Below are 13,908 nucleotides of genomic sequence, written 5' to 3'. Positions count from 1 at the left end.
ATTATATATAAAATGCGAATGTATAATTGTAAGAAAGTTTTAAAATCTGACTACCAACAAAAATTTCACAATTTCTAGGTACGAAATAAGCCATCAACAGTCCACGACTTCATATAATTTATCGCGAGAATAAAACCTATATTTTGTAATTTTTATCAATTCACAAATCAGTATGAATGTGAACTCACTTTCCACCGTGGCTTACTATCAGAGGTAATGAAAGTTACCTTATAGGAAAGATCACGTGTCAATCTACCAATGTTAATAGTAAATTAAGTTCCAAGACACTGCTCACAACTGCTCCCCTAAGCCCACAAGCCCTCTCCTGCTCTCTGAGTGGCTTCCCTTGCTTACTAGAACTCATGCACTGTACTCCTACTTGTTATTTCCACTGGTATTTCATGATTCGCCAGCAAATTCCATAATGACGGACAGGAAAGCAAAAGCAACCCTGTCGTCATCAACTGAGAACACATGATGCCAAAGAAGACAAAGAAAAGCAGAGGCTGAAACCTAACTTATAAATGAGTCTGGTCTAAAAATCTGGTTTTTTTAATTGATACTGTGGAATGCAGTATTATTCCTAATGAAACAATGTTGCTTATGCTGGCCAAGTTTGCAGGCTAGCCAAAATAATCTACTGAGCGCAAAAAATATTATACCTGTCACAGGCACTAAGGACCCTGCATAAGAAACACAGAAACGTAACCAATTCTAGATCCTCTCTTTATCTAGAAAAACTCCAAAACCAGTTATTTCCTTGGTGGGGTTTTTTTTTCCTTTTTTCTCTTTTTAGGGCCACAACTGTGGCATATGGAGGCTCCCAGGCTAGGGGTCCAATTGGAGCTGTAACCGCTGGCCTACGCCATATGTCACAGCCACACCAGATCCGAGCCGCGTGTGCGACCTACACCACGGCTCACGGCAATGCTGGATCTTTAACCCAGTGAGCCAGGCCAGGAATCGAACCTGCGTCCTCAAGGACACTCATCAGATTCGGTTCCACTGAGCCACGAGGGGAACTCTGGTTCTTTTCCTTTGCTAGCACTCTCTCAATTCCTGATGCCTGTAATTCCCTAAATTTTACGTTATGGCATTCCAATCATCCTAGTAATAATCCTTTCCCCTAAATATGTTCCTAAATTACCACCCAAAGCTCCTCCTGCCTCAATATAGTTCACTTCAGGTATGTAATAGGGAGAAATCAACTAGGCTGACAGTAATTCACTTTAATTATTTGCAGTTTTCAATCAATGATGCTAGTTAGCCCAAATAGACCCCTAACTGGTAAAAGTCTAATAGTGCTGCAAAATATAATGTTAAAACTGAGTTAGTTTGAGGGAAAAACGTTTTTAGGCAAATGGGTCATAATATGGATTTGAGTCTGCATTTACTGACCCCAAATATTCCTGCTTTTCACTTATTTCTTAATCCACTTTTCAATGCCCAGATTCTTTAAAAGCTGAAAATCTGTACTCCAAATAGTAGCAACTGGAAGAGGAGCTCAGGCACAGGGGTTTAAAAATGTATGAATTACTTGTAAACTAGGAGTCGTGTCTGAAATCATTCCCTATATTCCAGACTCCATTCCTGAAGAACCACTTTTCCAGTTTAGATGCTCCTATAGTATCAATTAAAATTAAACATGAGACGAATTGGGACCCTATGGAGGGTGGAAATAGATGTTTGGATAAACATTAAAGTACGGAATCAAAGTAGTTTTATTTGCAAAAAATATGTGAATTAACAGTTTAAGATTTTTTACTTCAAAGACAGTTTTCTAGTAATTTCTCCCTCCTAAATGGTCAATCTTTACAATTCTAACAGGAACTATGGTAAAGGAAAATGTGAATTAAATCTCTAGCTTTGAACTACAAATTTTCAAATCCTTCAGGCCCTCAACCACTTATTCTTCACCTGTAAATGTCACAATGCCATCTATGTTCTGCCAACGTCAGAGGTTTCAAAAGGAAATGATACTAATACAAAAGCACTTGATAAGAAGAGCACAATCAAGTAAAACATTAGTATTCTTTTTGTTAAGAGTTGTGAGAAATTAGCAGATTATTTCATTACTGTTTTAAATATATAAAGGTAAGAAATATGGGTGGGCCAGTAGCACAATGGATAATGCATCTGATTACTGATTATCAAAACAGCCTCACCCTGAAACTGTCATCTTTTATAAAAATTATCCACTTAATCACTACTCATTTGAAATGCACGCTTTAGCACAGGCTAAAGAATCCTGTAGAGTTCCCGTCGTGACTCAGTGTTAACGAATCTGACTAGGAACCATGAGGTCGCGGGTTCAATCCCTGGGCCTAGCTCAGTGGGTTAAGGATCCAGCGTTGCCGTGAGCTGTGGTGTAGGTCGCATACTCGGCTTGGATCCCGAGTTGCTGTGGCTCTGGTGTAGGCCAGAGGCTACAGCTCCGATTAGACCCCTAGCCTGGCAACATTTATATAACCCAGGAGCGGCCCTAGAAAGGGCAAAAAGACTGGGGGTTGGGGGGATCCTGTAGAGTTAAACATAAAATGTGCTGCTGACATATGCAGCAACTACAGCATCATATACTGAGTAATGATAAACTCCTTAAGTCTTGACCTTGGATAACTTTATTTTTTTAATTTTACCTGGGCCACACCCCACGGCATATGGAGGTTCCCAGGCTAGGGGTCTAATTGGAGCTGTTGCTGCCAGCCTATGCCAGAGCCAGAGCAATGCCAGATCCGAGCCGCGTCTGCGACCTATACCACAGCTCACAGCAACGCCGGATCCTTAACCCACTGATCAAAGCCAGGGATCAAACCCACAACCTCATGGTTCCTAGTCGGATTCATTTCCATTGCGCCATGGGGGGAACTCCGAATAACCTTACATAAAGATTCGAGTGATTATTAGGGCTGGTCATTTTTCAAAAAACAATTGTTTATATCAGATGTGACTTTTACGACAATGAGTAGGTAACAGCCAATACCAAATATACTTGGCAAACTGAAGATATAATTTTCTTTCTAAAGAAGCTTAAAAATCCAGTCATATTTTAATTTCTTCTGAGAAAAACCTACAGTGAATTTTTTGTCTTTTCCCCCACAAATAGAGTCATTCAAAAATTATGGAGTCAAATTAGATGCTAATGAAAAGCATCTATTACCCTTACCACAGGAACCTCCCATAATCCTCAAAATCTTTTACAGTATGTTTTAGCTCACATTTCGCCACAGGCAATATAAAATGGTTTATGAACAATCTAGGAACTGAGCTTAAGTGGTTTTTGAAGCTGAACTTACAAACCATTTTTGGTTGTCTGAAAGTCACTGCATAAAATTAGCCTACAGTACATCTATCTACAGGATAGCAGAATTTCAAGAAGCTAAGTTTCTTCACTCTCTTGGAGTCTGTCTCTTTCTCAAGAAGGGTGGGGGGAGAAAGACAAGGAGAGGGGAGGGAGGGAAGATATCAAGACACCTAATTAAAAGCAATGTCATGCTGAGATCCATAAAATTAATACAAACCTGAAAAAAACTAAAGCAGCAAAACTGTGATTGAAATGAATGCATTAGCATGATAAGGCAAATCCAGATTAACTCAAGAGTTAATGAACTAAATGGCAGGTACTGATGTATTCTCTAATGACATAATGTTTTGTACTGATGCAAAACTAAAAGTTACATCTAGATTCAAAATAACTAAGGTAGTAGGGAAGTAGTATAAGCAGCAGGTGAAAAGAATCAGTACGATACAAAGCTTCAGAAGTCCTGGTAGGTACTACTTTATTTCTTAAGCTGGGTGAAAGTATACAGTTGTTTTTTATTACCTTTTAATTTTACATGTTATATACATTTTCATATAGTCACAATTTAAAAAATTTAACCCACATGAAAAAATAAAATATAATGCATAATGAAATTTAAAAGGACAATTCTGATAGTTTAGAAGATGCCAATTAAGAATAAGGTACCCTCCAAAAAAAAGAAAAAGAAAAAGCTACAACAATGAAAACAGGAGTTTCCATCGTGTTGAAGCGGAAACAAATCCAACTAGGAACCACGAGGTTTCGGGTTTGATCCTTGGCCTTGCTCAGTGGGTTGAGGATCTGGTGTTGCTGTGGCTGTGGTATAGGCCAGTAGCTGTAGCTCTGATTAGACCTCTAGCCTGGGAACCTCCATATGCCATGGATGTGGCCCTAAAAAGACAAAAAAATTAAAAAAACTAAGATAGTTGGTTGAAAGATAACACTGAGGACTGTTTTCGTTGTATGTGGAATTAAGCAGACTTTTAAAACGCTATGTCTGTGGAAGGCTATGTCTGTGGTTAAGGCTCCAGCATTGTCACTGCCTCAGCTTGGTTCACTGCTATGACTTGGGTTCAATCCCTGGCACAGAAAAATTAAACTAAATTAAACCACGGGCACAGCCAAATTAAACTAAATTAAATCAAGTTCCCATTGCGGCACATCGGAAACGAATCTGACTAGTATCCGTGAGGATGTGAGTTTGATCCCTGGCGTCATTCAGTGAATTAAATGATCCAGCGTCACTGTGAGCTGTGGTGTAGGTCGCAGACACGGCTCAGATCCCACACTGCTGTGGCTGTGGCACAGGCCGGCAGCTGCAGCTCTGATGTGACCCCTAGCTGGGAACTTCTACGCCGTGGGTGCGGCCCTAAAAAGCAAAAATTAACTAATTCATTAAATTAAAAGCTATGTGTCTGGCCCCCGTCTCTCCTTAGAGTTTCAGGCTCACATCGCTGAGAGTCCAGTGAACCAAGCTTGATGTCCCATTATTACTGTTCCCCAATTACTGCATGTAAGATGTCTTCTATTCCATGGGCACATAAACATTTTTCTTTAATTCACTTAATTCCCATAAATAATTACATAAGTTAAGTAGCACTATTACCCCTATTTTACAGGTGAGGGAACTAAGGCCCAGAGAAATGAAGTCACTCCAAGTTACCCAGGATTCATTGTAAAGAAATCAGATTCAAATCCAACCAAACTGCCTCCAAAGTCACTGATCTCAGGCCCACACTGAAGTGAATTTACCGTCTCCCCACTCTTCTCTCCTGTTCAAAATAGGAGGAAGAAAGACCAGGTGGGACAGGGAAAAAATCCATTTCTCCTTCTGTATTCTCAGTTTTTGTCTCCACATCCCAATCCCCCAAACTAAAACCCTAATCATCTAGGACCTCTTTCCTACTGCTTACCTCACATGCCATCCACCAAGTTTGGTGTTGGATTTCACCTTAGAAAAGTTGAGTTCTGTGAGAAATTCTTGGAAATGAATCAAACCTGAGAAGGAGGTCATAGAAACCTCCAATTCGTAGTCAGTAAGAAGCACAGGTAACAACCTGGACTTACAACTGGTGTCGGCAGTGGAGGGTGGTCTTACAGGACTGAGCCCTTTCCCTGTGAGATCTGATTCTCCCTCCAGGTAGACAGTGTCAGAATTGGGCTGACTTCTCAGACACCCTGCTGGCATCTGAAAATTGTTTGGTGTGAAAAAGCCCCTCTTCCTTCTGAAATAGACACACACACACACAGGCCTGGGTACAGGAACCTTTTGGAAACAGGAATTAAGAGCAAAATGATATGGAGTTCCCGTTGTGGCGCAGCGGAAACAAATCCGACTAGGAACCATGGGTTGTGGGTTCGATCCCTGGCCTCGCTCAGTGGGTTAAGGATCCAGCATTGCTGTGCCTCTGGCAAAGGCTGACAGCAACAGCTCTGATTAGACCCCTAGCCCGTGAACCTCCATATGGCGTGGGTGCGGCTTTAGAAAGGACAAAAGACCAAAAGAGTAAAGTGATATGAAGGAGAATTTTTTTCAGTCTCTTCTGTTGATGCGCCCACTTCATACCACCTACACATGATGTACTCAAACTATTATTCAATCAAGCCTGCTCACAAGAGGAATTAAAAGAGAGCAGCCCATGACCTCTAGGTGCTCTGAGACCCAAACAAGGTTGAGATGCAGTGTTTAGCGCCATCCCTTGTTCCATTTCCATCCCTAACCTGAACACATGGGGAGCTCTCACGCTTGCATGTCTTCTAAAGACAAAGCACATCCATAAGACTCAAGATGCTTAGAAGAATATGTTTAATCAGGAATAGCCTGCAGTCCCTCCTCATAACTAGTTTCTAAATGCCACTTCCTAATAAAAAAACCACTCTGCTCACTGCCTTCGATAGCACGAATAAAGAGGATGGTCTAAAGTATTTTATATGTGTGTGTATACACACAACCCCATTTTACTTGTAAAATATACATTATGTATAATTTACATAAGTGCATACACACATACTTAATTGGTTATGTATACTTCTATACATATAACTGTATATAATTTTATAAACCACTGATTTTAATTATCCTTGAATTTCAGAAATACAGAAAAATAACAAGAACCAGAAATAATCAAAAAACACATACTAGTATTAACAGCTTTCATTTTCTTCCAACAAGCCTATTACTGACAGCAGTAAAATAAGTTTATATTTTCCTTGCTAGATTTTTGTGGAACTTAAGGAGAAACACTACCTCAGAAATTCTTAACATGTGTGGTCTTATATTTCACAGCACCAATTACTCTCCATGTATCTTTGACCTTTAGCCCAAACTCAGGTGTTACTTCACCTGGCCCCTCCACTAATTTTTTTATACATCTTTCCATCTGAAAGAAGTACTTCGAAGGTTTATTCTGCACTGATTCTGGACTCCTTTCTCAACCCTAAGCACTCAGTATCTAGTCCAACAGCTGTTAGATGCCACCTACAGTGCCACGTAACTACCTCGACTGGCCCCACCTAAACGGCATCCTCACCCTTCCTTACCAACAACCCACATTCCCACCTCCACCCCCCCAACCATTCTTTCCATGACTTCTCTAGTGCTGACTTCTTTAACTACTCAAATGACCTCACTAAGTCAATTTCCAACCTGCCTCGTGCCATTCCATTCTTCCCCGTGCCTACTGCCATCACCTTGGTCCAGGTCCTTATTTCGCATGATGCCTCCTAAAATAAGCATCTCCTAGGCCAAAGGGTATGTCAGAAACAATAGAGGAGGTTCTCCAAACCGCAGGTTCCACTCCCAAAGATTCTGATTCAGGAAGCATGGATAAAGGACAAAAGAATCTGCTTGTTTTTTTTTTAAACAAGAACTTTCAGGTCACTCGAGCACAGGAGGACTTAGGAAATATTTTACTCGAAGACCGCTAATTCCTTATCCCATTTCATCGCACATTTAGCTGCCACACGTATATTTCTGAAGCACAGACTTTCAACCTGGATTTAACCCCTCTGTAACTTTGGAACATTAGATCAAATCTTATTGCCCTGAACTCAAAAGCTCAGCATGGCATTCTATAAAATGCCACTTAACCTCCTTCTGCATCAAAGCTCAAATCATTCCCCCTGCCTATACGTTGCCTCTTCTTTGCCTAAATCCTATCCACTCTTCAAGACCACTTCCATTCTTCCTCATTCGGCCTAAAGCTAACTCCAGTCTCTCCTCTATACTTGCATTTAATTACCTACCACTATATTTTATTAATTATTTATGTTACATCCTTACTCAGGGGATACTATCTACTGCTTGGTGAATCTCAATTTCATTTCCATTATATGCTGGCAGACGTTCCGTTTAAGTACACTGATATAACACAATCATAACATGGAAAATATCATCTTATATAGAAAAAGTGGGCTATAAAGCAGTATGCAAATATATTTATTTTTAAAAAGGAGAGAAGAATAATTGTGTGCAGGGGAAAAAAATGACAGGTTATACACAAAATGCAAATAGTAGTCATCTCTAAGAGAGGAACTGCAAGAAATCATCATTCTTCTGTATTCTCTGAATTTTCTAAAATGAATGTGTATTTTGTAAAAAAAAAAAAAATAGAACCATAAACCTTAAAATCTTAACCTAGAATTGTCCTGATTAATGGAAATTCTGTAAAAATGACTGACATGGGGTATCAGTAGCCCTACTGTCACATTTCTAATACCTATGATTGATCTGTTAATGTCAACGTTTCCCAACTACACTTCAAATTCCACTGGCCTCACTAGGTTGGATGTTCAGCTTTGGGGACCTCCCTCACAGCCACGCAAATCGATATATACATGGACAGGCTATTTTGCTAGCTGTCTGGGTGGGGTTTTTTTTCTTCCTTGTTTTGGTTTGTCCTTTGAATCAAAACCACAGATCTTAATGGAATATGACTGCCCTCTTATTTGCATATCAAAAAGGAGACATACAACAGGTGAGAAAACTAAAATTAGAATTAAAATAAAATTTAGGAATAAAGCCCTGGCAATAGCTTTGTCATCCTAAACACCCCTTCCTCCTTACACAGAATAAAATCCTAAATACAGTGAAAATCTACCCATCTGAAAGAATAATTCTCATCATGATCAAAGGATCTTTTTTTTTGTGGCCACACCTCTGGCATGCAGAAGTTCCCAGACCAGGCATCAAACCTGCACCACAACGACAATACCAAATCCTTAACTGCTAGGCCGCCAGGGAACTCCAAGACTTTTCAATTCTTAGCCACAAACTGCATGATGAATCCCTCTATACTAACTTAAGTTCATGATGTTTTTTCTGCTCTCTGAAGAAATATAAAGTAGCTACACAGATCCCACACAATGTTCCATATGCACAAAGACACCTCCCCTCAGCTTCTTCTCCACCTGAACATCAAGATACTCAATTCTCTCCTCAAATCTAATTAGCCAGACCCAGTGTGTTTTTCTTGCTCAAATCTTAGGCTTTATTTTTCAATGTATGACCTTCAAATCTGTACACACTATACTTGAATATAAGCTTTGACAAAAGTACTGTTCCGGAGTTCCCGTCGTGGCGCAGTGGTTAACGAATCCGACTAGGAACCATGAGGTTGAGGGTTCGGTCCCTGCCCTTGCTCAGTGGGTTAACGATCTGGTGTTGCCGTGAGCTGTAGTGTAGGTTGCAGACGCGGCTTGGATCCTGCGTTGCTGTGCCTCTGGCGTAGGCCGGTGGCTACAGCTCCGATTCAACCCCTAGCCTGGGAACCTCCATATGCCGCGGGAGCGGCCCAAGAAATAGCAACAACAACAACAAAAGACAAAAAGACAAAAGACAAAAAAAAAAAAAAAAAAAAAAGTACTGTTCCTATGCAGTTTTCTTCATGTAGCACTGATTCATGTTCAGTTTGTAGTCTATTTTGACTCATGTTCAATCTCTACTTTAAAAATAATTTCATAATGGAAAATACAAAATTTATACACAAGTTTGTCATCAAAAATAAATTAGAAAAATTAAAATGTTCAACACTGAAAGAAAAGATGACAAAGATTATGGAACATGATTTAACATTATGTAATCATTTAAGTTCTTATGATAATCATATAAGGAAAAAAGCATGCATTACATTTTATCAGAAAGAACTCAAAATCTTCATCAAAGCATAGTCTCAGGAAAGCAAAATACATACATAGAAAAAAACTCTAGAAGAAAATGCATAAAATTATTAATAATGAATGTCTTTGGCCAATAAAAGACACGGTGATGTTTAATTTCCTTTATACTTTTCAGTGCATCACAACTTTTATAAATATGCACATCTTTTACAATCAGAGGAAAACAGTCCAAGAAATTCAGGCTCCATCTCAACATAAAAGTCATCATGGAATCCAGCTAAAGGTCACAAAGGTCACAACTATGAGAACAACCCCTAAATACCTCCAATTTTTAAAACTCCAATATAGGTTAAAAGGCCATGAAAATAAACTAATAAAGATCTTTGTTTTTAAAAATCATTTAATATACTGCTAGGTTACTGTTCACAGTAAGACCCAAAAAAGTGCCTGAACACTTGCTTATTAATCCAGTGTTCAAGGCCCAAAGCCCTCACACTCCAGAGTCAGCCTGCCCTAGTTTATCTAACCCCTGGCTCCACAATTTACTAGTGGCCTCACACAAGGATCTAAACTCCTGGGTGACTAAGTGGCCTCATTTATAAAGTAGGAATCCATGGCACTGCACACATAAAGTATTTAAAACACTGCCTGGAAAGCACGCTCATTCCACCTTCACTTCTTCACACTGTTACATTTTGCACTGTCATTACCTCCATCTTTCCAGTCTTATCTCCTACAAATCTACACTTTAGCCAGGACAGACAAAGCCCGCTCCTCAAATACCACTCTTTGGCTCAGTCTACTCAAGAGCCTTTTTTCCTTTTCTGCCTGTCAACATCATGCTCCAAGTCCAACACCAATGCTTTCGCCTACATACAGAGTCTCCCCCCAGCACCCCTAACAGAATCACTTCCCCTCAACCCTGTCATAGCAATATTTACACCACAATTAAGGCCCTAACCCCACTCTGCCTAGAACTGTAGGCAGATGGCACACCTAGCCCCAGAAAGTGGGAAAAGCCTTTGTTTCATCTCACCCTCCAGAAGGACAGCTTCCTCAAACTATAGCTGACTCTCAATACAGGAGGAACTACAGCTCCATACCAAAAAAACAAACAACCCCATCAAAAAATGGGCAGAATATCTAAACAGACAGTTTTCCAAAGACATAACGGATGGCCAAAAAAACGCATGAACAGATGTTCAACATCACTCATTATCAGAGCAATGCAAATCAAAAGCACTATGAGGTACCACCTTACACCAGCCAGAATGGCCATCATTCAAAAGTCTACGAACACAGGAGGAAAAGAAAACCATAATCGTCGAACCACATCATCTCCAAAAACTACCTGCTTTTGGTTGCTTTGTTCAAACAAGTGAGTTAAAAATTTTTAACATTTAAGACAAGATAAGCACAATTAAGTCACACCTGCAACCTAATAATGGAACAAATGACTTTGCTAACTCATTTCAATGGACAAATTCTAGTATTTCTGATAGAGAAAACGGAATATGAGTTAAAAAAATGTTTTATATAATTATCAACTCTCTATAAATAGCCATAATCAGATAAAGTGTAGGCATAGTTTTTGTTTCTTGTTTCGGGCTTTTTCCCCCACTTTTAAACATCAAGGCTTGTTCCTAAAGACAGTATTCTAAAATGTGGTATTACTGACATTGAAAATGTTAGTAAACCAGGCAGACAAAGCAGTGATGACTGTGGAAGCAGGAGGACAAAGACATGGGGCCTCGTTACATTATTCTCTCTACTTTTATGAATATTTGAAGTTTTCCATAATAAAAAAATTTTTTAATAAAAGCAGTGACATATGAAATATCAGAATATAATTCTTTAAACTATAAAATAAGTGAGGAGTTCCCGGTCATGGTGCAGTAGAAACAAAACTGACTAGGAACCATGAGGTTGAGGATTTGATCCCTGGGTTAAGGATCCGGCGTTGCCGTGAGCTGTGGTGTAGGTCGTTGGTGTGGCTCTGGCACAGACTGACAGCTGTAGCTTCGATTAGACCCCTAGCCTGGGAACCTCCATATGCCGTGGGTGAGGCACTAAAAAGAATAAGTGAGATACTTAAACAAAAGAAACTAAAAGAAATTTAAAGATCTGATTGTATTTTATGATAAGAGAACTTACAAATATACCGTGATTAAACAATATTTGCTTTTTTAAAAATTCACTTTTGGGAGGAGAGGTCAAAGATGCTTGGGAAACTACTTTACATAAAATATTGTCTTATGGGAGTTCCCGTCATGGCACTGTAGTTAACGAATCCAACTAGGAACCATGAGGTTGCGGGTTTGATCCCTGGCCTCGCTCAGTGGGTTAAGGATCCAGCACTGCCATGAGCTATGGTGTAGGTCGCAGACGTGACTCAGATCCCGCATTGCTGTGGCTCTGGCGTAGGCTGGCGGCTACAGCCCCGATTAGACCCCTAGCCTGGGAACCTCCATATGCCATGAGTGCAGCCCTAGAAAAGGCAAAAAGACCAAAAAAAAAAAAAAAAAAAAAAAAAAAAAAATATATATATATATATATATATGTATATATACATATACATATATATATTACAGTTTTACAGAAATCTCTAACAAAGATTTACCTACATAAGCTTTGGGTTCTATAAAATTTTTCCAGGGATCTTTACTGTGTTAATAAATGCACAGCTGTGATGTAAACATTCGGGGAGTTGGGGTGAAATTCCCTTCAGGGTGTCATCAGCTAGCTCTGCAAGATCAATAAAGCACAAACTTTCTAGTGCCAAAGTCCACAAGGCAGCTCCCACCACTAGTTTTAGCAGATAACATTCTCTAGCCACTCTTGGAGGGAAAAAAAATTGAACATGTTAAAAACTTGCTCCAAAATTTCCCCTTGCTACCTGAAGTCATAATTCATTTCTGATCGTCCTACTTTTTTACATTATAAATACAGAATAACACATTTTTGTGGTATCTAATACCAATGAATATACAGTAATGTTGAATTATCAGATTTAGAGCAAGAGGTCTTTCATTTCAACGTGGAAACAGGTCTAGAGGTATGTGCCTTACTTAAGGGATCTGAAAGTAAAACACTGAAAAGTCTATCAAACTAATGATAAAAGCAAAATAACAGTTAAGTGCCATTTGAACTGGGCATTCAAACTCCACTGCTACACAGAAGTAAGTGCAAATATATATCTGTAAAACATTAGCATACTTATATGTAAATGAAAGATAACTGCATACCTTTCATAGCAGAATCCCTAGTTAGGACGATGGGTCTGAGAAGGCAGTGGGTGGGGTAGGAGTGGACGGGGATGGGTACAAAGTCGAAAGTGAGCCAACCATACATACCGTACAGGATTCAGAAGCACCATCCTTCCCATCTACTGAAACAACTGAAAAATATTTTTCTATGACTGCTTACACACAAATACCATCCTAAAAATCAGACAATGACATGACTGATGACTAGCATCTCAAATTCATCCTTCATTTCTTCCAATCGGTACTGAGCACTGGAGACAGAGTGTGTGATTTACTGTCACTGTGTCTGCCCTCAGCAAATGCACAGTACCAAGTGGGGAACAGGCAAAATCACACTAATATGTGACTGCAAACTGTGCAAATAATTATGAGGGTAAGTACCGACTGCTAAAAGAACAGATCGACGGGAAGAACCATTTTAGATTTCAGGAAGGGGGTTATCAGAATCTTTCCAAGAATTTGACAAGGAGACCTAGATTTGTAGTCTTTATGTGTGTAAGGCTTAAGTTTACAATTCTTTCAACTTCTAGATCCACATAAAGAGAAAGAAAATTCAGAACTTCTGAGAAAGTAATTGGGGGGTGGGGGGGAATCTGTAAGTGCCAAGACAATGAAAGACTCAAGGAGCAGTGACTAGATGTCTCTCCGAATAATTAGGCAAGTCTCGGGGATGGAATGAACTGACTTGCACTAAAACCAAGAATAAGAACGTTACAGAACAAGTAGAGAATGAATGAAAGAATGAAAGCATTCAATAATGGGAGAGTTGCTCATGAATGACAGCCCCTAGTCACTGCAAGTACCTGCAAAGGTGGGACCCATGGCTTCTGCCTTGGCTATAGTTCCAAAACTAAGTGGCAAGCAGGGTACAATTTATTCTAGAGCCTCCTCTTCTGACCTGACCTTCACCTAAAGGCCCACATCACTACAGTATTATTTAAAAATCAGCCTGCTCCATGAAATATATTCAGGGAAATAGAATTTTAAAAGAAAACTGTCTCCTCTACTGACCCTATTTTGTTTGCCCTGGTTCTCTGGGGGCGATTTCCCGACATGGTGGAGGGAGACAGAATCCAAGCAAAACTTGGGGGGTCCTGCTGAGATGTGAAGACAGAGTCTGAAGCAGCTGGAATCTATGGAAGACAGGGCAACAGGCAAGAAGCTGTGCTGGGGACCCAAAAGGACCAGAATGTACATGTGCAAGGTGAGACTACCCAAAGCTTAGCA

The 13,908-nt window shown here is 39.7% G+C and overlaps 1 protein-coding gene across 39 annotated transcripts in view; it reads right to left on the bottom strand.

The window, feature by feature from the left end:
* DYRK1A (dual specificity tyrosine phosphorylation regulated kinase 1A) overlaps window positions 1-13,908 on the bottom strand; it is a 151,104-nt gene that overhangs the window by 93,051 nt on the left and 44,145 nt on the right. The window lies entirely within an intron of this gene.

Source organism: Sus scrofa, chromosome 13, assembly GCF_054392235.1.
Source record: "Sus scrofa isolate SSC_HxYL_T2T_F1_AM1 chromosome 13, Sscrofa_HxYL_maternal_Yorkshire_Landrace_v2.0, whole genome shotgun sequence".
Classification (NCBI taxonomy): domain Eukaryota; kingdom Metazoa; phylum Chordata; class Mammalia; order Artiodactyla; family Suidae; genus Sus; species Sus scrofa.
This window is presented reverse-complemented; position numbering and strand designations above follow the sequence as displayed.